Source organism: Anser brachyrhynchus (assembly GCF_964034855.1).
Source record: "Anser brachyrhynchus genome assembly, chromosome: 7".
Taxonomy (NCBI): Eukaryota; Metazoa; Chordata; class Aves; order Anseriformes; family Anatidae; genus Anser; species Anser brachyrhynchus.
Window position 1 is genome coordinate 16,326,303 of NC_137701.1, and position 23,972 is coordinate 16,350,274.

The 23,972-nt window shown below is 35.5% G+C and overlaps 1 protein-coding gene across 15 annotated transcripts in view; it reads left to right on the forward strand.

The window, feature by feature from the left end:
- PDE1A (phosphodiesterase 1A) overlaps positions 1–23,972 on the forward strand; it is a 183,690-nt gene that overhangs the window by 77,810 nt on the left and 81,908 nt on the right. The window contains exon 2 of one of the 15 annotated variants that reach the window (XM_080600436.1): positions 3,900–3,993. The exons of 13 other annotated variants lie outside the window; for them this stretch is intronic. The gene's annotated coding sequence lies outside the window, so the exon portion shown is untranslated. One more of the 15 variants, XM_080600437.1, reaches the window with a different exon arrangement.

The window sequence follows — 23,972 nt, forward strand, 5'->3', positions numbered from 1 at the left end:
TCTTACACACTAGACCAGTTAGTCTAGCAAAGAAGAAAATTAAAGAGGTTTGACAGGATTTGCTTAGTACAAATTAGCTTTGACTATATTTTATTACTTTTTAAAACATGTATGCTCCTTTAAAATGTTTTATTAACTATGTGATCTGTTTCTCTCTGGGAATCTCAGTTATTTTTTACCGATTTTTTTTCATAATATGTTTTCATATTATTTTACTAAAAAAAATTGAGTTCTTGTTTCATTATCTTTGTGTGCTTTTGGCAATTTCTGTTCTTCCTCATCTTGGTAATTTTCTGTAAATTTGCTTCATTATTTGCTCCCTGTTGTCATTTAATAGAGCTACCTTTTAGCAAAGGCCCTATATTTATTTCTTATATTTGTTTATCTCTTTTGGGCCCTTAGCTTCAGCTGGAAGTAAGAGTTAGCACTCTTGCTGTGCCATTGATCGCTTTGCTGCTATGAGGATTGTGTCTGTCAGTGCCACCAGTAACTATGGATGAGCAGCAGCAAGAACAAAATTGATCATGTGCCCCAGGCAGAACAGTTTTTGACCACTGACTTGCACAGACTCCTCCTAGCAGAAGAGTGAGGCGTGAATTCTTCTCTCACCAGTGGGAATCACTCCTCTTGATAGCAGATTTGGGATCTTGGTGGATAGAGGACTTGCACTAAGAGTAGAGCACAGCTATGTAAGTACACAGTGGCCAGTCTTCTTATGCGGCTGCTGGTGTAGCTGCATTCTTCCCATTTAGCTGATTTCTTCAGTCCTGGATGTGTCTGTGTTGAAGAAGTCCTTTGTTTGTGTAAATTTCACACTTAAACCATGCTCTCCTGCAGCTTTCCTGAAATATGGAGGTACTTCTTTGGCAGACATCCCAGAGTGGGTGATGCTTCTGCCCAGTTTTCTTTGGCAGGAATGCAGTCTGGTTATCAGGACCAGCGTGGATATCCCCAGTGTCAAGATTGTTTTGTGGGCCAGGAATTACTAGATGCAGACTAACGAAGAGATAGTGGTGTTGACATCATTTTGCTTTCCACACACTCTAATTCTTCCCCTCTGTACAATCTGAAATAACAAGTGAAATACCTACTTCTGTGACTACTGTCTACAGGTAAATTTAGCAGGTAAACTCAATTTGTCTCCCAGCATCCAAACATCAAGACCAAACATCTTACCATACATTATATTGCACATCACAAACTGGTATATGTTAATTATAGCCTATTGGGTGGAAAAACTAGATCAGGACTGAGTATAAGCAAAAAGGGAGAACCAGGCCTGTAGTCAAAAAGTTATGTTTTTACTGTGTGGTCTTTATTGTGTTTTAGCTATTAGGTGTCAGCTCCCAGAGGAAGCATCTTAGCAGCAGCTTCTCTTTCGTTTCACTGCAAAGAAATTAGAAATTTAAGTAATTGCCAAAAGAGGTTGAATTTAATCAGTTTGACTTGAACTGAAAGAACTGCTTACATGGGCAAAAAAGCCGTGAGTTACCACCTCTTGTTTAAAGGTAGAAAAGGACTCCAAGTAAGCTTTACAATGAACAAACTCACTGAACAAAGATTTTTATCTATTGTGCTGGTAAATAAGATGTGAAAAAATTCAGGGGTAAAGCAAAATGTATTAACCACCCTGAAGACTCTCTACAGAAGTGTCCAGTTTAGTTTCTTTTATGAAATTAGATAAAATCCAAGCAGTAAGCAAAGAGCATGGATAACGTACCTCACAAATTCCTCATGTTTAAATGGCTCAAGGTACTGATAACCAGCGTAGATAAGTTTAAAAGCACACCTACTGTTCTACAAGTGCTCTTTTACAGCAACAGTTTTCTTTCTCATGCAATAAACTCTCCTGACTTTGTATAATGAATATTCACAGAGCAAAGTGTGACTGGATAAATTGGATTGCTATCATCACTGTCCTAAGATGTTGTATGGATCCTGAAGAGATTCACTAATGTGGTACTTAGGCTGCAGCACAGATGTTTGAAACTTCCATGCAAAGCGCCCTTCTGAGACTGCCAAGTATGCATTTATAGAATCTTGCAGACTGGTTTGGTAAAAGGGATTGACTTCATTATATCCATATTTTTTCCTGACTATCCTTTGATGGTGTTTCTTTACTAAGTAAAGATGTGATCCTGCAAATAATTGTGCCCATGGGTAGTCATTATGAGAGGTCTAATGAAATCAGTGAGACTGCACATAAGAAAACACTGTATTTGACAGTTAGGGTTTCACAGTATTAGCCCATAGAAGATGAACAGCCTACCCAACACTGATTTGGATTAAACACAGTGTTATTTTTAATCCAATTCTTCTACTAATTAAAAGTAAAACATTAAGACTTCTGCAGTATATGGGATGATGGTCAAATTGCATGTGCAGAAAAAGAATCGTATTTGTAAGAAATCAGAATGTAAAGAAAATTTAAACAACCTGGACATAATTGTAAATTTTTCTGTTTAAGGGAAAGTAGTCAAAAGTCTGTCCAAAGGAGGGCTTTGAGGATGGTGAAGAGTCTAGAGAGCAAGACGTATGTGGAGTAGCTGAAGTCACTGGGTTTGTTCAGCCCAGGGCCGAGGAGGCTGAGGGGAGGCCTCATGGCGGCCTGCAGCTCCCTCACGAGGGGAGCGGAGGGGCAGGTGCTGAGCTCTGCTCTCTGGGGACAGCGACAGGACCCGAGGGAACGGCATGGAGCTGGGACAGGGGAGGGTCAGGCTGGGTGTTAGGGAGAAGTTCTTCACCCAGAGGGTCGTCGGGCACTGGGACAGGTTCCCCAGGGCAATGGTCACAGCACTGGGCCTGCCAGAGTTTAAGGAGCATTTGGACAACACTCTCAGAGTGATGGTCTGGTTTTTGGGTGGTCCTGTGTGGAGCCAGGAGTTGGATTCGACAGTCCTTGTGGGTCCCTTCCAACTAAGGATATTCCACAATTCCATGATTCTATGAGAAGTTTGAGTAAATGTGATATAGAGAACTACTGTTGATTGAATTATTATAATAGTTAAAACTATTATTTTAATTTTAAAGCTCTATTGTGTTACTTTACAGAACCCTTAGTCCACCTGCTGAGTTATACATCTTTCAGGATTAATGCTGTTCTGCATGAAGACCAATTGAGAAATAGTCTGTATAATATTGTGAATGTTATCTTTATAATTTACATAATACAGTATTTCAATATCAGATGATAAATTGCAGAAGGAAACTGAATATTACAATCTCATAGTATGCAGGAAATGTAAAAAATGGAAAATGGCTTTAGAGATTGTTGACTGCTCCAAGTATAAGAATCAGTTATTTCAGAACATTCTTTATACAGTAATTTGCAGTGAACAAAGCAGACAAATGACAGGAATGGCTTAATGATCATATATTCATTTCTTTATTATTTCTAACTAAATACTAGTCTTGTTTTAATTTATACATAATGGGTTTTAAAACCAAGAAAGGATTACTGTATTAACCTGTATTGCCTTCACACTTAGCAGTGTACATATAGATACTCAGAACAATTCTCTGCTTCAAATTCAGTTGCATTTATTAAATAAATTACATATTCCAGAAAAACATAAAGGTAAAATGATCGGTGATAGAAATTCTACCACACCTTTTTGTAAATTGTTTTAATGCTTAATGGCTTTCATTGTTAAGGTATCTTGTGTTATTTTCTCAAATTTAAACTTCATTTGACTCACTTATATAAACTTGCTGGATTGCTGGATTGCAGTACTTTTTTTCTTATATATATATATATATATATATTTGTCCCTTTCTGAGATGTTGTAAATTCTGTCCTAGGAATTCTAAATTGGCTCTATTTTTATTTATATAGTTTAAACTCCAGATGTTTTACCGTAAAACATCCATTCACTTATATTTATTGCTTTTCTCTCCAGTTTTATATCCAGATTTCTAAATCTTCCTTGAATTATGAACATGTGGTTGGACTGCAGTATTACAGTGCTGATCCCACCAGTACCAAGTGCAGAGGTATATCACTTCTACGTCTACTTAGGATTCCCTTGTTAAGCATCTCAATCTGGAATTTGCTCTTTTTTGCTATAATACTAAAATAACTCATGTTTGGCTGCTTATCCGTTATGATACATGTGTACATGTATATGTATCTGTTTATTTAAGGGCTCAACAAAAATGGTGAGATTTATGAGATTCAGTCACTCAAACAAAATGAAGCAAATATCACTTAGTTCAAAATGAACTATTTAACCTGAAATAAAAACATAGTCTGTGGATCAGAAGGTATTTTGGGTTTGGCTTCATAGTGTCTTCTTTTTATATTTTACCACTTTGTATTAAATATCCACTAGGAAAAAACCAATTCCAATTTTATGGCTCATGGGCTAATGTCTTTATCACTGAGTTAAATAACTACATTTTAACTTAGCTCAATGACTATCATTTCAATTATATGAATCTTTTTGTCAGGTTTTAGTAATTAAAATCGCAATTAAAATTAATTTTTTAGTTAAAAAAAAACTTATCAATGGATAATTCTAATTAAACTTATTTATTAAACAGCCTTCTAACAGTATGTGGCGCAGAACAGAGATTTGTTACACACTGTTATTGGACTCTCCCATGTTTTAGTTTTAGTTTTAGTGCCTCTCTTGGCACCTTCCAAAGGATCTAGATATCATCACAATGCTGTACCATTTTCAAAAGAAATGTTCTTCTTCCTCATCAGATTTTCAAGGCAGCAGAGAGACTTTCTACTCCAAACCACATGGATCTTGTCTCTCTGTAGTTCCCTACACCAGACATTCTTAATTTCCTTCTTACAGGGATCCTTCTGCCTGGGCCTCAGCTCCTCAAGTGATACCTCTTTTTGGTACCACCATGGGGTATCTCAAAACTCCATAAGGTTTCACCACAAAGACCATGAAAGATATATTTATTCCTCCTATTGCTCAGACTGTTACTGATCTGGTTCCCTTGGAAGGGAATTTTCAGGAGGAGGAATAGCAGATGCCAGTATATTTGTCATCACCAGCCGAGCCAGACATCCTTTAATCATGCTCTTTTATCCCAGATGATTACAAATCCTTCCAAGATCTTATGAGAAAAGTTGCCTGACATCTATGTGGAAGCAATCCAGGAAAATCCTTACAGTGTTGAATGTATTGCACACATCTGTGCCTAGATGGATGGCTTTACCCATCAATGAAGAATTGTTGGACATGGCCAAATTCCTTTGGCAAGCAGCAGATCCTTTACTGCCAGTCTCCAAGAGAGTAGATTGCCATTAGTTTGGGCCTTCACGTGAACAGTTCTTTACTTGCCTCTGCTGGACTTTCTGCTGTTACAAGCAGTGAGCAAAAAGTCAGAACAGCAGTAGCTTTAATCTCTTCCATATGTAAAAGTCCAACTGTAATTTTTCTATACACTCCAACAAAGGATTCCTGGACCCCCTTTACAGACTAATTTCATTAGGGCCTGAGGAAATTTTAAGATCTTAATTAATTATGCTCAGCTTGTAAACATAACATCACTGAAGGCACTTTGTGCTGATTCAGTATTTTCTCACATCCATTGTAACAAGCATCAGTCATTCATCAGTGTGAGAGAGAGTTCTTTAAGGATTACAGTTTTTACTGAAAAAATAATAATAAAGCTTTATAATTTAGCTTAAGGATTTTCATATAATGATATCAGAGTCAGATCTCCACCATCAAGAGGCAATTGGGAACATGTTGTCAGAAATATCTTAGGTAGGCTCTCAATCTCTGTGCAACAGGTGCTTCAGTCCTTTAATCATCTCTGTGTCCCATTGCTGAACTCACTCCAGTATGTCCATGCCTCTGTGTACTGGGGAGCCCAGAACTGGACATAACACTCCAGGTATGTCTCACCATGGCTGAGTAGGGAGGAAGGATCACTTCCAAGCTGCTGCCAATGCTTGCTTCTCCTAACGCAGCCTAGAAGGTTGTCGGTCTTCTTTACCATAAGTGTACGGCACTGTATGATGTTCAACTTGTCCACCAGGACTCCCATTTTTTTTTTTCCTGTCAAACTGCTTTCTAGCCAGTTGGTCTCCAGTCTGTACTGGTGCATGGGGGTATTCATCCCCAGGTAAAGGTCTTTGCCTTTCCCTATGATATAAACTTCATGAGATTCATATTTGCCCATTTTTCCAGCTTCTTAAGCTCCCACTGAAGGGCAGCACAACCATCCGTCTTATCAAACACTCCCAATTTTGTACTGTCTGCAAACTTGCTAAGGGTGCTTTCTGTCTGTGATGAATGAAGATGTTGAACATGTTGGTCTGGGTATTTCTGTAAAGAAGTCCTTCCTTCATTACTGCAGTCTCCATGTGCAGGGAACTCAGCAACATGAAAAGTAAAGTTGTATTTCTAACTGCCTTAACTACTAATCTTTTGGTGATCGGGTTCTCTGAATGACAGAATCCTGCAAACTGGGTATTCCTACATGGAAAGTGACTTACTAGGTAACCAGGACTAACCTGATGCTTTTGTATGTAGTGTATGATTTTAATGGCTTATTCAATGAACTTAACTAACCTATATACCAGTTCCTATGGAAAACTATCCCATGGCTTAATAAAGTAAGGTAAAATGCTAGGTAGTTTGATATTCACACCAATGGGATAAGACTGCTCCATTATGTCAGTTACCAGATATTAATGATATCAGTGATACGGATGCATAGGAAATGTTTCTGGCAATGTGATAAACAGCTGTTACAAGGGCTATTAATTACACTTTTTTTTTTCTTTTCTGAAAAGCCAGAGCATTCAGGTGTTACCAAAACTGTATCTGACCAGACATATCCAAATTACATCAAGAAAGACCATGTGTGAAACATCAGATCTGAACAGGAACACATTGTGTTTAACATATCTTTTTGCAAAAATGCAAACAATGATTAGTGGTAAGAAAAACTGTCTTCAGTCCTAAACCTCTGTCTGACAGTATAAAGCCCATTGTTGCAGCTTCACAAATCTAGATTTAATTCTCTGTACCTCTAGCTAGGTAAAGGAGTTCATCCACATGCTGTCAAAAGTAGAATGAGCACTTTATGGTGTTTGTTTTTTTGTTTTAATTTGTTCAATCTTAATAGTGTAAATTAAGGTTAGGCAAAATTGTTACTTTCTCTTTTCTCTGAAGTGGTCACTAAACTTGACTACTGTCATGCAGTTTCAGCAACAAGAACTTTACCTCCTTGGAATCTTATAGCAGAGGTTGCCCAAAAGGAGTGTCCATTTCATGGAATTTAAAATTCATCAATGAAGTTTTGGTATTTAAGGCTTCCAGTTAAATGTGTTCCTAATTTGAGCGTAAACCTACAAAATTATAGCTGTAGGAATATAAAGTTGTTTTTTAGGCATAAAAAGGTATAAATCTCCAAGACTAAAAATTAAAAGCTATAGTTAGAAATCGATGAATCAGGCTTAGAAAGTGCACTTCATTTTGAGTAAAATGCACTTACTAATTTTTAGCAGTTCTTTCCATATTCTGCTCTGAGGATTTGACTTATTTATGACATTTGGTCCCAACTTTTCTGTTGAGCAGTGAGAATGATTAGTAAAGGATTTTCAAAGGTGGGAAATATGCAAAGAAAAAGCATTCTTTAAGGCTCTTTGAAAATACTTCCTTAAAATGAAATGTAGAACAATGATTTTCAAGATGCTGAAAAATGTTTTAGAATCTAATACTGAAATCAGATATAAGATGCCAGGAAGCAGATACAAGAGAACCAACAGGCTTTCAGAATGAAAACATAGGAACTCTGAGGTTTTAAAACTTTTCTTCAGTCTAGGCAGTTGAAGAAATGTTCCCAGGCAGAGCATTACTCAGAGATATTTGATTATAAACATGTGGATAGCCACATGGTAAAACACGAATTAGGTATGGGAATAAGTACCCTGTTGACCATGAGTGAAGAGAATGAACCTACAGAAAAAAAACGAAAAAGAAAGCGAAGCATTAAATATATTCATATAGAGGGCTTGCTCAGCCCTTGTTTAGTCTCAGAGACTTCTAGGATTACCTCAGTTAGAGCCATACTCATTATAACAGAGGAGGCTGACAGGACATTTCTGTGAGGACCTTCTGACTATTCCACATTTCCTTTCAAAATAAGCTGTTACAGACTACCCCTGAGCAACTCCTACAAAACTTTCTGTCCTTGACAATAAGTAATGGTAGTAAAGCAGCTTTATTAAGAAACCATAGAGACCTTTAGAACATCTTTAGAATTTAAGCCTTATGAGTATGTATTATTGGGAATAATAGATTATTTTTATTGCTATATTTCAATTTATAAAACATCAAGCCATACTGGAAATAAATAATCTCACTTGGGAGTTATGTGTAGAGTTGGTTAGGAAAATGTATGTTCCTTCTTTTCAGAGACTTTTTTTTTCTTTTTCTTTTGAATACCTCTCAAAAAAAAAAAAAAAAAAAAAGAAATACCCCCCTTTTTATTGCTCTTTTTGGGAGAGGCACCTTGAAACATTTTTCTTAGCTATGTTAGAGTCACAATATGGAAATCTTTGAGAACATCTGACCTCAAACAAAGTGTTTCTTGATGGGGTAAGTGAATAAGTAAAGAAATGTATAAAAAGTAGTTTCTTATATTTAAAGTATTATCTGTTTATCTTTTCCTTGATGGTTTCTTATCCATGAGTTTTAAGTACTCCATAGATATAATTAAGTAGCTTTTCACTATTCATGGAACGTTATGCAAACTAGAATGATTTCTGGCTGTGATTAACTGTGATTAAAGTGGACAGGAAAACCTTGGCTCATTTAAGGGATATACAGACTGCTGTCTCTATTCTGCTTTAGAGACGAGTGCTCTGTCTTCTAGTCAAAACATTTCACAATAAAAATTTAACAGGCTGGAGAGCATTTCCAGAAACAAACTGTTAATCTGAATATGAGCTGGAATAGCACAGAAAAACAAGTCATGAGGAAATGATACTTAAAGGGAAAGGAAAAATATCTTAACTTTAAACAAATTTATATCCCATGAATGCCATTCCTTGAATGGGAGGTCACAGCCAGTGATGTCCCATCTGCTGCCCTAATAGGAACCAAATACTATGACTGTGCTCTGTTCAGTGCTAATGCAGTATTTTTAGCATGTGCTGTAGTAAGTAGCTACAGTGCCAGGAGATGGGGGAGAGTGAGCATTTCAGAAGGAGAATAAACTATCACATGTGGACAGGCCTCTGGACAGTAACACAATTCAAGTGGGAAATAATGACTGTAAAGATAAAAATGTAGTGTAGAAGGAATGGAAATCGCAAAATGCAGTTGGGCTAAAGTTGCCCAATACTTTGATTGTAAAGATGTGTTTCATTCATTTATAATCTTCTTAAATCTACATTGAAAATTTCCATGCTTGCTCTACCAGGCTGTTTCTTTTCTTTTCTTTTTCTTTTTTTCTTTTTTTTTTTTTAAATCATTTGAAGGTTTTGGCCAAAACAGTACAGCCATTTCTGAAGCTAGGCAAAAGATATTGCTTTCCATTTGAAAATTCAGATTTTACTTTAGAGATGTTGTTCAGTTCCCCGGCACTTGAAAGGTGACAAAGTGGATATTCTTTCATTTGCATTGTAACTTTTACTGACATAATGAAATTTTATCTCAAATTGATATAATGACCTTCTACTAAATTTGAGTTGTAATAGACTCAGCATTGGCTTGCTAGTTTTGCTTGCTTGCCCAGACCCCAGGAGATTCTGTCCAACTCAGGAAAGGACTCTGTCTTCACCTGTCTTCAGGTCCTCTGTGCTGATGAATGGGATGGGTTTGAAATTACAGAACAGCTATGTGAAGGGACTTTCCAAGACAGTCACATTGTTCTACAGAGTGCTTGAGTTAGCAGTTTTGCTGTGAGATTCCTGTTTCCTGCAGATCTGAAGCTCAGGGGAAAAAATCAAATTTGTCAAAATAATTAAAACTATAACTGCTATATAAAGCTGAGTAAGAATCTGCACAGTAAAGTAAATCAAAAACCTTTACACATTCTGGGTTTTATTTACATTAATGTGAAAAGAAAAAAAAAAAAGAAATATACATATACAGCTTTCATAAAACAGTAGTTACATGTGTTGCAGAAGCAAACTTTCCTCCCTTTTTCTCTACTTTTTTAAAACCTTTGTATAAATAGAACAAAGTGAAACAAAAAACAGTGCTATTAATTATTTCCACAATCTGTTCTGATCCTGCCAAAAAGGATATTACGAAATTTGCTGTTAAAGAGAAATGAAAGAAGGACATTACGTTTATCCAGGGACTTTCACTAAACAATGAAATATCTTGCATTCTCAGGGAGTATATGAGTCAGAAAAATAAGATGAAATACTTGATTTTGCTGTTAGTGTTTGTTTTAGTTAAGGTCTTTGTTCTGTCTCTTGTGACTGCAAAAAAACTGCTGAGATCTGTTTTATTATGAGAATGCAGTACCATCATCAAAGGAACAAAAGTGCATGAACAGTGTCATTGCTTGGCAAAGCTACTTAGTTATCCTACCCCCACTTTGCATGGTAATTCTTGGTATGATGTGGCCATCTGAGTTTTCTCAGATGAGAAGGTTTATAGCATGTAGGGAGCAAAAAGCTCATGGGAAAATTCCTTTTGTAACCTTTTCTCTCTTATTATTCTTGACCGTTAACTCTCTATAATCATCTGTGCAAAATGTGTCTGCCATAGTACAACTGTTAATCACTCATTTGCTGTCTCGACACAAAAGAATTATTTATAAAATTACTTCAGTACAGTTTCTGACTGATGAAAAAGGGAAACTTGGATTTCTTTTTAAAAAAAAATCCAATAATAGAAAAGGAATATGAACTTAAGACATTTTAGTTCTGGAATCTGGGGATTCTTTTCTGTCTGGTAGAACTGGTGATCAGCCTACAGTTTGTTCAGATCATGTTTCTTTTTTGATTTTCAAAAATTATTTAATTTTCCTTCCTTCCAGTAAAATAATAGTAAACCACATTCTATAAAAAGGTTTTGATAGACTGATGTATATCATTTCATGAAACTGCATATTTTAAAGAAGAATCACAAAGCCTTTGCAGCCTGGACTGTTCGTCACCATCTTTATATCGTGTTTATTATTCAGATTTTAGTGTGCCTAGAATATTTTAGGATTCTGATATGTTCTGAAAAAGGGATACAAAACATTAATTTTGTATGTTCAAAGAAGCATTTTAGTAGAATTATCATTTCATTAAAATCTGCTGATTGCTGAGGTATCCTTCAAGGAATACTCAAGGGAAAAAAAAGAATGAACTGTTGTGGGGTGTGATCTGCCCACTGTCTCTAAATCATATTTTTGTTGAGGTTGTGACCTAAAAATTGATTGTCCTGAAAAAGTGCCTGAGACTCTATTTGTTGCTTCCTTTTCTTTCTTAAGCATGGAGGAAATGCTCAATGATCAGTTTGTTATTGAGGTCTTCCCTGCAAACATTGCTTGTGTCCAAAGATGCAATCAAGAGATAATGTAAGAACTACCTTTCACTACTTTATAAGCAAAATTACGTTAAAAAATGTAAAAAGTTAATATTTTCTGACCTAAAATGTTTTCTGAGGACTGGCATTCTTCTTTTTTATTTTTTTTTTTAAATTTAAACTAACATTTACTTGTGGAAGGTTGAAAGATTGCAAAGAGTTCCTATAACATTACCAACGTGCCTGTAGTGCTGTGCAACACGCTTCAAAGAAATATGGGCAATAACTCTGTTTGATCATTAGTGCATGCACAGGTAAGAAAATAGTTGCATGGGAAACTGTATTAAGTAGTGATTTTCCATGCTGGGCCTGTCAGCAGTTTTGAAATTTTCCCAGGGTAGAGGAGAAAGATAAAAAAAATAGATAAAAAGGTAGATTTACTTGTAGGTTTACTAATGCTCCAAAACACCATCTGCATATGTCATTGTTACTTGGTTAGGATACTACATATATTAAAATAGACATGTTATGGAGAAATCAGTACTACAAGCTGGTTTTGCTGTTTTTTTTTTTTTCTTCCACAAATCGTATTAATTTATTTGTGGAAATTGTTACTTTGATCTCACTGATTTTTATCAGCTTTCTGTTTATCTTTTAAGCCATTATTGCTCTACTTAATTAAAATTCTGTACAGTCTGTTAATATTGGTTTTCTTCCTTATAGTTTAGCCATTCACCAGCTTCTTGTTTGCCACAACTTTGTCTATTATATTTCTCAGTTGCTTTTTTTTTTTTCCCCAACAGAAAGGCTTAATAGCTAATCTAAGTTACAGCATGCACAGAGGCAGTCTTGCATGTGAGTACATCTCAACGCTCAAATATTTAGTTAAACCATCCTTCTGCAAATATAGGTACAGAAAAGAAATATGTCAGGATTAGCATTGAAAATATCCACTGTCAAGGTTTTCCTCTACTGAGATCACAAAGACTGCTCAGCTGATGTAGTGTTTTCTCATTCTGATGCTGGGCATGACCTTGTGCAGTAGGCCTTTCCAAGAGTGCATTTCCTTTCAAGATATGTTTTCTGACTGCATCTAAACTTGTCAGTGTCTTCTTGCCGAGTCTTTGTGTAAAGGAGAACTGAAGGAAAAACCACAGTAATTTGGACCTGTTGCGGGAAGTAAACGGACTTACATGGATGTATACAAGTCGTTATAATGGACAAAGGTGAAGATGATTAGTATCAGACTGGGTGGCCCAAAAGCCAGAAACAGCCCCCAGCTTCTTCGGTTTTTGCTGTCATATGAATTTAAAAGGAACATAATTCCCAATAAGAAAACAATGGTTTGATCCCAGCAGTCATGGGACCTTTGTTGTATACACACATGTTAATTCCTAGGATGCTGAATGAGCTTCATACCATCTTCAGGCCATGGTATGTTCAGAGAAATGTGGTCCATGCTGCCATAGGGATAGCTTTGGTAAGAAACAGACCATTTTATCTACCACTGAAATAGGCTCTGCAGTATTATTGAGAGTAAAGTTTCCCACTACACCTAAACTACATTGAGATCCTCCCTGTAGCACATTTCTTTCCCTGCCTTGCACAGCAGGATGTAGCAGTGGCCAAGGGTTGAGTCTGTTTGGGCAGGTGAGCTGGGGGAAGCCAGTCTCTGCTTTGTTTACTAGGGTTGCAGACTGTTTTTTAATTTTCATCACTGACTCACCTTGCAACCACCCTGCCAGATCCCTTCTGGAGAAACTAGAATGAGTGTGTGGACAGACAAGAACAGAGTATGATATCAATCACTTTTAACACCATTTGGTATAACATGCAGTTAGGTATGGCAGAATGGATAGAAGGTTGTTCTATGTAAAGCAATGATGCAAAATTTAGCCCTGGTATAGCAGATTCACTGTTATAGTCAATAATTCACATAGAAACATTGTACTGTTAATAGTGAAGGCTATAATATACTAATCTCAAGGATTATTCCCTGTAGGTATGCTTTATCACTTCTGCATCAGTAATGTGCATTTAAATAATGTATTTAATTATGTTGACATCACAGAATATAATGCCAATTGGCAGTGAAATTAGGGACAGTAGTAGGCCCAGTGCCATTTAAATTCTACTTTCGCCCCTAAATAACAGTCTGAGTTTATGCTGCCTTTTGCAGAGAGGTGCACCTTGTACTGCCAAAGAAATCCAGAAGATGAACCCAACATTGCTTAGCTGTTCAGGGGACATGACCCTGTAATGGAGGTATCACAGAATACTTGTTCACAATATAGCCAATTCCCCTCTGGTTCCATTACTGCATGTTTTTTTTTATCTGAAGAAAGTTTGCATAGTGTGTTGGAAATATAAACAGAGCTGTAAAAGCCACAAGGCATCCTTAACAACAATGCCATCAAACCTTCTGTTTCACTAAGTATCATGTTTTCCTTGGATTTATTAGCACTTTCTCACTGTTACTTTTTCCATCAGCAATGTGATCTCAGAATGTCAGAATTCATTAGAACAGTTTTAAAAGGTACAAAATTACTGCATTGCAATAACTGTCTGTCTTCTAATTGTCTACAGAATGAAAAGCTGTTTATTAAACTTTATTTTTTTTTTTTTTTTTTAAGGAATAAATATTCCTGTTCCATGATTGGTTTTTTTTTTCTGTAATCCTCTTTCATGATAGTTACTGAATATTGCTTCAAATATTTTGCCAGTTCAGATTTGTTTCTCAAACAAACAGGAGGTTTTTATAACTAACCCTGATTCAGCCACCTAATTTTGGAAAGCAAAATGTTTCCATGTTACAAAGATTAGCTAGTAAATGAACATTCACTTTTGTTTCTTTGTGACATAAATAACAGCAGAACAACTCTGCTCCAGGCATTTTTTGGTTTTCTCATTTAAGGAGCACAAAGTAAGTTTGTTTCTTAGCAGTTAACTCAAAGACTAAACTGGGAAAGTATGGTCTGCAAGGGTGTATCAATAAACTACGCAACTTGTTAGAACATTCTTAATTTGGATAATCATTATGTTTATTGGCACATTAGTACACAGTGTACTGCTTAGTTCATTACAGCTAACTTGTAGTTACTGCTCTGCTGACAGTTACACCTGTGCATTCTCGCTGACGTCAGTCGGGTTTATATGAAAGTTAAACAAGAGCAGTAATTGGCACTAAACATAAAATGTTCTGTTTGTAAAGAAAACAATGTGTGCAGAAAGGAATGAGTATCAAGAGGCTTTAAAAAGTTTTGGCATATTATTAAGAGGAAATATTTAACAGGATGGTTAAACTTTAAAGTAAAAATATTTTCCCATTGCCTTTATTAAAAATATCTCTTTAGCTTGCAAATGAGAAAAAGACACCTATAGACCAACTGTAGTCTCCACGACAACAAATTAAACTCACAAAACATGTAACAGTACTACTTGGCATCAAAGTTAGTTTACAGACTAGTACAGCAAATCAGCAGGACATAGGCTATCTCACTTCACCAAAAATCTTACATTTTTATTCTGTCTTAATAAATGAGCAAAACATAGCACACAACAAACATGAAATCAGGCTCTGCCCTATGTATTGGTTGAATTGTTTTTGTGAGTTTCATTGGAACAACTGAAGAAAAATATTTCAAAGTCAGGTCTTTTCTTGGGAAGTGTGACAATCTCCAATTTTTGCTAATGTTTGTGAAAACAGAGAGAGATAATTTTCTTGACTCTGCAGCTGTGAGGGTTATGCATATCTTCACAGACTTATGGAAAGCAGAGTTGGCAATGACCTACCAGTATCAAGTCATGCAGCCATATCTTTTGCCAGTGCAAAAATACTCTCCCAAATACATTGAGTGTTATTGTCTAGTCTAGTTTTAAAAGTTTAAAACTATGTAGATTCCATTGTTTCCCTTGGGAGCCCAGTTTGTTTCACTGCCAGGAAGCTTTCCTGATATTCAGCCTCAGTTTTTCCATGTTTAATTTCAGGCTATTAATATGAGAGCTCATACTGAATAACTATTCTACTTTTTGTTTATGATCTCAAAATATTTCTAGATGCTGTCAGTCCAGTCACATGTGAACCAATCTATACTTAATTATTTTTAACTTTCCTCTCTAATTGACCCTTTCCATCTCCTGGCAAATACTCTCTGAGTAATTTCTATTTTCTATAGATTTGCTTGGCTATAGGAAAACTTTATTCCAGTTATAGCAAAGTCATATGATAATAAATCCCTCTTTCTTTTCTAAGATGTAGTTAAACTTCTCTGAATTACAGGCACTTTTTAGTGACATCCTAGCATGAATAGTTGATCCCATTAAGTTTATCTCAGCAATGCTTATTTTTACCTCTCTTTGAACTAGATATTAAAATATGTTCTCTCACATTTTGCATAGCCTCCAGTGCTATGAGATTGTTTTCATAAGGTTGTTTTCTGTGCATTTGCAATTCCTTTTAAATCCTCTTTGTTCTCACCTGGCTTGAAATCAGAGAATTTCATTTTGCCATTATTAAATCATAAGGAAAGAAAGAAAAAAAGTTTTCAGTCCCAGATATTAGCAAAGCTATATATCATCTGGATGTTATTCTGTTTATCATTTTCATGAGAATTTTCAATTCTCAAAGCTACCTTCCTTTGCGAGCCAATATGCATTACATTTCCAAGTATTCTAGTGTCCAAATCTTTCTGGAAATCCAGTTATGTGTGTTCTACTCTACTCACTTGTTGTACTGCTCCATAAACAAAGCAATTGAGATTACTTGGTTCAGTCTTTATTAAACCTAAAACACTAAATTGTTCATGGTTCCATAATTCCCCAGTTAATAACCATGCTATTCTCTTAAAGTATGTTCTGAATTACTGGGGAGCCATAAATTCAATTGTCTGGTTGATAGCTGCCATCATCACGATTTAATTCTTTCTGTTCTAACATTTGCTTTTCACAGGTTTCCAGTGATTTTTCTTTTCCTAATTCCTTCTAGATACGCATATCTAGATATGTATGAATTTATTTCCTATGTAAATCTGTTCATGATGATTATTGTGTTTAATAAGAAAGAAAGTCTGAAGATCTTGACAGTAGGCAGTACTCCAAATATGGAGAGTGACTTCAATCATCAGCACATTCTAAATGTAGAGGTGGACTTAAGGAACTATTTGGATACATCTATTTGTATCTTGGCAGATTCATGTTAATCAGCAAATTTAAGACCTTGCCTTTAATAGCTACTTTTAGAACATCATCTCAATGCCCAGAAGAAACTTTTAAAGCCTGTCCTTCAGAGCACACAGAGGAGTTAATTATCCCAACACCAGAGTAATTCAGGCAGACGTGCTGTGGGATTCATCATCTTCATAGTCCTCAGACCTACTGTGCCTGAGTGAATGAGCTAAGGGTTTTATGCAAATCCCTGTCTAAAGTCTTTGAACAGTTCTTACTACACGTATACATTTATCTCGCTCCTTAGTCAATTATTCCTTCCTGCCCTGCCCTTTGCACTAAATTCTATTAAATTCTTTCTTTTCCTCCATATTCTTTCCTCATACTGAAAGGTAATATTGATGGTTTCTAATTAACTATTAAATCCTGTATATATCTTCTGCTATAATCAAAAAGTTTGTTCCAGTCTCCTGTGTTCCCCTGTCCCCATTGATTTCACTCCTTTTCATTTGATTTTTTCACCCATGTATATATTAAGTCTGTATTTATTCATTTAGATCCCTCTATATCCTATTTTTTTTCACAAGTAACAGTACTGGATTCTGGTTCTCATTTTCAGTAGCTAGAATTCATGCGAAGTATTGTGATTCTGACTCAGATCTTTCCAAAGAGATTTATTTTGACTCAATAGAGCCACTAGTCCTCTCGGAGACAGAAAAAGTACCCTCTGACTTGATTGGATTCATCTGACTGAAAGTGCATGGAGCTGAAGGATTCCCTGAGCAGGGAATGCTTAGGACAACAGTCCTAAAGAGTCCTAGAATGACCATATGGACAACAAAATAATTTATTTAAGATGGTAGCTGAAAAGTAAATAACAAGAAACAATCTTGGGAATAAAGGTTGTGGCTAAATGAAAGGCAGTCTTATACCAGCAACTACGTTTTTATGGAAAAGTTGTTCCTGACACACACAGGACAAAAGAAAATAAAAGCTTCTTTTGTTAGGAGTACTCTAACTCACTTATCGTAGGAAAGAACTTTAAATTTTCTGGTAGGAATCCATTTGCATAATGTAATGAGTTTTATTCCTTTCTCTGAAAGCTAACTATTCAAAACCAAACCAAACCAACCAACCAACCGAACAAACAACCAAACAAAAAAAACACAAACAAAACCAACCAACCAACCCACCCAACCTCATGAATATATTATGCACAGTACTGTAGTCTGTAAATAAAACCTTTTGAAGACTTATATATGTGATCCTGGGTTAAAAAGAGCAAGGATTTTGCAGCTGCATACAGTGCCAACAGGATTTCAACTTGTGAATTATGAATATGTTAAGAATTACCAGGAGTAAGAAGCAAAATGATCAAGAAACAGAAATGTCATTGCCATGACCTTTTTTAAGTAAATAATTAATGATTCTTTACAAAACGTACCATTATACTGAGGGACTCCTTGCCAAAGGACACTGTGGATACCACAAGTTTATGTGAGTGCAGGATGAGACTGAAAAGCTTCATAGAAGGTAGATAATATATTTCTAGATACATAGAAACCTTCTCTGTGTCAGGGAGTCCTTGATCCCCACATGGGTGCGGTCTGGGAGATTATCCAGTGTCACTGTGCACTACTTGTACTCTCATTGTCTTCCCTGGACATCTGCTTTTTACTGTTTTCAAAACTGGTTACTGAGATAGAAGGATTTTTTATCATGACCCATTATGGATGTGTTTGTGTTGTTACCAAGAACAAAAATAAAAGCAGACAACATTAGTTGTTTCTGAAAAGATCTTACACTACTAATTAATAGATTTTACTAGAAAGGCTGAAGAAGGCATAAAAGAAAGGGAAGTGACAAGTGTTCTTGAGGCAGGAAGATATGATTAATTTGACATGTAGAACTAATAAAGACCCAAGATATTTAACCATCAGCATAGCCAGGTGGCTCAGTTATTTAAGATATGCCTTACTAGTTATTGTGCTTTGAGTAAAATTCACATCTCTTTCTATAAAGTCTGCAGAAGTCAGTAAGAGCCTTGGTATGATTAAATGGGGTCCACTGTTTTTAATACTCAGGATTAACTCATACTCTTAGCTATCAGTAGCTAAGACTACTTTGACTTCATTCAAGAAGATAAGCCTCTGTTTCATATCTTACAAGATCCCAAGCTTATTCAAGTTATTATAGATTATTATAGTGACTTTTCCTTCAGTAAATGTACCTTTACAGTTTGATAAAGGAAAATTTAGCAACTGATCTGATAGTTATGAAGAAAGAGTATTTTAAAGGTCTTTCCTGGTTTGCCTATCATAGAAATATAGAATAATGAATGCTAGAAGGGACCTCTGGAGTTCTTCTCTGTGCCACCCCCTCCTCCAATACAAGGCCAACTTTGATCAGGTTTTTGTAGGATATTGTCTAGTTGAGTATAGAATAGGCAGCCCATGGAATCCAAGGATAGCAATAATAGTGTAATTCAGTATTGTTCTTTTTTATTATTATTATTTTTTAATCTCTCATTAGCTAAATAACTCCAATTTTGTCATCTTTTTCATGATGAATAATATGCATATTTTTGTAGACATATTGTTGTGAAAAGTGTTTTTCAAAGGGAATACATCAGGCTTACTGAAGTCTAGGATATGAACATCTGGGAGAAGTGCAGTAGTTCTCTTTCTGGAAAGTAGTGTAGCATTGTGTTAAGAAATCTTGGCTATTGTGTAGAAATAAAAAAGAAAATAGCAACATAACAATTAAGCAAATGTTGTTGCACCATAAAGCACAAATCAATGAAGTTTAAACATTGAAATTTTTGAAATAAAACCTCCAAAATTGTTGTGTAAAAAGACTGGAAGAATTTTAAATATTTCATAATCTGCATATAGTTTCCCTCAAATTCAGAATAATCCATTCTAATATCGTATGGTTACAGCATAGTATTTTTCAGTTCAAAAGGGGATTTAAAATCAATCACCATTGATTTTTATTGGGTAGCTCTCAAAATTAAGGCCCTAATGTGTCAAGCAACTTATTTTTTTGTGTCATTTTATTTGGGGATATAGTGAGAGAGTACAGAGGTAAAATTTTGGTATGCAAAGGAATTGGCAATGAAAAAACATTTTCTCTAGAGATCTCATGATGTGCCATCAGGTATGTACACCTGTCTTCCAGCCGTGTGCTTTGCAGCCTGTGGTCCACAGATCCAGTGGTCCTGTGCTCTGCCTCGGGAGGACCATAAAGTAACCAAGAAATCTGCTGATATCTCTACATAAAGTCTACCAGGGGGAAGCAGATTGGAAAAAATTGTTGATCATTGCTTGGCTTGACCAACAGCAGCTGTACAATTTTATGCAAGTCATCAGAATAGGTAAGCTCAGCTATCTGTTCTGACATTCAAACCTATGAAGTTTGAACATGGAAGTAGCTGACTGCAGTGGACTGGTCATGACCTTAGAGTTACACACATGCTTAAATAGCCTACTGATTGAAGGACTAATTCTGTCTTTTGTTTGCTGATAACTGATCCAATTCACACATCAGAAAAAACAGTTATGAATTTGAGTTGTATATTTGGCAATCAAACATTTGAACTTCTCTATGAAACAATATGGACCTCTGACAGAGCAGGTCATAAAATGTGTTTATCATATGGTCATACTGAATAAGAGGAAATAAGGCAAGGGGGATTTGCTTGTAAGTATTTCAGCTGTTCCTCCTAAGACATGTGGGAGTCTTCTGATAGTTTTGAGAAACTACTTCTTCCACTAGTGGCTTCATAGGCCTCTGCCATTGCCAGTGGGTGGAGTTTCCTCCATCTGCACAGCAGATGAGAATTTTGGACAAGCAGTCATCACAGGAGTTCTTAAATGAGCTGAGAAATATCATATCTTAGGTACAAAAGCTTTTCAAGATCTTTTGAAATAAGATACATATTTCAATTTGGTTCTGTGGAGTTTATTTATAGATGGGGAAAAGATTTGATTGCAATACATTTTGGAGACTTTTCTAAGGAAAAATATAGCTAAATAATTGGAGTTTCTTCATTAGTACCTTTGAGTGGGGTTCCTATTGTTGGCATGTACATACTAAAATCAAAGTAAATATTTAAAAAAGTATGCTTTGAGAATGTTTTTAAAGCGAGTAGTAAATAATTGTAAATACTGTAAATATTGTACATGGGAAGCACCATCCATTCATTTGCTGATGCAGAGCTGTTTGTCCCGTTTAACAGCAAACAGGCTCTTCCTTTCCCAGAAGTTTTGTAACATCATGTGGCCTCTGTCCCAGTGGCTTTCAAAGCAATTTTATTTCTGCATAACATCTTATGTTATGAGAGTAAATCTTAGCATTGATACATCTCTGAACATCTAGAAAGTAACCCAAAATATGGTAACCTGCTTAAGTATTTGATAAGCAAATAGAATAACTGTGCTCTAATGTTGCTCTTTGCTAAGCTGTGGGAATTCAGTCATTATGTAACAGAAATTTAAAAAGAGAATTAAAAAAAATAGGATATCTACTATTTAATGATACTGAAGTAATTATCTCATCCTTCGCAAAACTTAGAAAAAAAAAAAAGCTAAAGCATTAATGTGTTTTTAAGCATACCAACCATAAAATGATTTGTAGATGAAAAAAATGTCCTGTTATCCTTGCTTATTTTACTAGTGAAAAAGTCAGCACTGAGTTACATAGTTAAACATCACTTCAAAACAAGGATGGTCTCTACTCTCTAGACCTGTATTTGCAAATATATTCAAATAAGCACAGCTTTCATGAGTGTTATTTGAATTTTACTGTACTGTAGAGTTATCATTAGCTCCATACATTTGTTGAGAACTGAAGTATCACCTCATGAGCATTTTGAACATGATGCAACTGCAAATCAGTACTTTTTTGTCAGACTGATTATGGTTCCTGGCACTCTAGAATCACCTGTCTTTAATTTAAAAATTAGGAAATAAAATAAGGGTAATTTTTATATAGTGAAAGACTGACTTCATAGATTTATGACAGATCAATCACTATATGTGTCTTACGTATTTTATTTTTCAGTACTATAGATATATTGAACAAAAATGTACTAGCATTTCTTATGAGATTATGGCCTTGTGCATTTGATAGCCTTCAAATTTCTTTGCATTGAGTAATAAATTTGTCCAATTTGGATTACCTGAAATACTGCATTTTAAAGAACAGAAAGAACATTAATAAGCAAAGTCAAAGAAACAAATGACTTTTTTTTTTTTTAATGCAACTTTCTATGTTCATTGATACTTGATTTCATTACAAGAAATTTGCATTAATAACTCTTTTTTTGGGGGGTGAAAGAGTTATTATCATCAAGAACCTTACTCTAAATTTCAGTCTTCTCTCTCTCTTCATAATTAATATTGTAATCTCTTCAGTGAATAAGTGACTTACCTGAAGATATTATGGATCCACTGTAATGCAGCAGTTACGATATGTTCTGATGAGTTTCCTTTAGCCTAGGGATAAAATATAGTCTGATCTCACAGCTAAGTGTGCTTTTATAAGGACGTTGGACCTACAGAGGTTCCTTCCAGCCTGTGATTCCCAGTCCTTTACACTTTAGTGAGAGCTGAGAATAACTTATAAAGAGCCAGTAGTAGACAAAATGGTTCCAAAAAGTCATCTCTACACATTGCTGAGTTAGCAGGAAATGAACTTAAGTTTGCGGCATGTTCATCAAAATGGGGAAAGAGATTGTTATTGTTCTGCTCTTGAATTTATATTAATGTCAGCAACCGTGTCCAGATCTCTAAATGTGAAATCTAAAAACAAGGGAAGTTAGGCTTTATAACCACCTTTCTGTTATGAAGCTTTATCTGAGTTTTGATGATGCTGTCACTTGGGTGAATCAGCTACAACAGGAGAAAATAGTGTCGTACTAATTCACTCACTAGAACTAGAACTCATCAGAACTCACTAGATCTGGTGCCTTGTGAGTAGAAAAAATAGGAAAAAAAACTTTTTGTAGAAGATCTGTCCTCCCATTCCCACTCATCCTTTCAGTTTCTGAAGACTTCAGAATCACAAGGTTTTAAACCAGCAAACTATTTTGTAGAGGACTGTGAAAATGACCTGCTATGTTGAAAATGGAAGAAAAGACTGTCCTTTGAGGCACAGTAGTAACCAGCATGTTTACTGGATTTTACAGTATATTTCAGTGTATTGCAGAGATTTATACCCCACTAGTTTTAAGTTTGCAGGCTTATATATCTTCCATCTCAAGCCTGAAAGGCTAAAACTACTCCGGACACAACTACTCATGTCCAACAGAATGAAATAGGTTTGGCACAATCAATTCCTCTGAAACCACTCTTTTTTTTTTTTTTTTTTTTTTTTTTTTTTTTTTTAAGGCTGAACAGTAATATGACCAGAGAACAGAGATAACTTATCAGAATATGGCAAAAAGGTGGTTGAAAAACAGGAATGTAAACACCAGTACAGTAATATGTAGGAAGCATTTTAAGCCTTATGTAAAAAGGTTTGGATAGGCAGGCAGTTTTCAGTAGTCAGTCATCATAGTGTCTTGAGTTCTGGGCAATGTAGCTAACTCCCTGCTAGTGTTATTATTTATTTATTCATTTATTTTTTCAGCATACAGGAGAAACACATGGCACAGAGTGGCAAAGAATAAGGCTGTGAGCCAAGAGAATTGTCCTATTTCCCATGACCCTTGGCAATTAGCTTCTCATGTTCCTCAGTATTCCTATTTGTAGAACAGATAAAAATTTGGTGTGTAACTTTCAACTTGTTTATAAAATGTCACAATATCCTTGGACAGAAAGTGCTGTGAAAATCTAATCTATTCTACCAAATAAAACCTCACATTACAAGCCTCTTTCTCTTTGAAAAGGAAAATAGATTCAGAAAGCTTAGATATTCTACTAGCTATAGTTGTACAGCTTAAAAGATCTTAACCATGTATTTATTAGAGAATGTGAAGAACCACCCATTATTACATTTATATGGATTGCTTCCTTTTGCTCAAGACTGAATATAGAAAGCAAGTAAGTATGTATTGAAATTTTGATAAGTGAGAAAAACCTCTTTCTTTAACCATGAATAGTAAATTGGAAGGACTCTGTAAAATTTTAGTGACACTTTTAATTGAAATGGGATTAAACTGAAACAGCTTTACAGTTTTTATTGACACTATGTCAACCCTTTCCATAGGTGGCATAGGGTGATGGCAGAGCAGAAGAATATGCAGGTTGTAAAAGAAGATCAGATATTTCATTGCTGATTCTGTAGGGCCTTTTACTTATTCTAAATGATCAAATGTGAGAAATGGACTGCAGATTTCTTCTGAAAGTATTTATT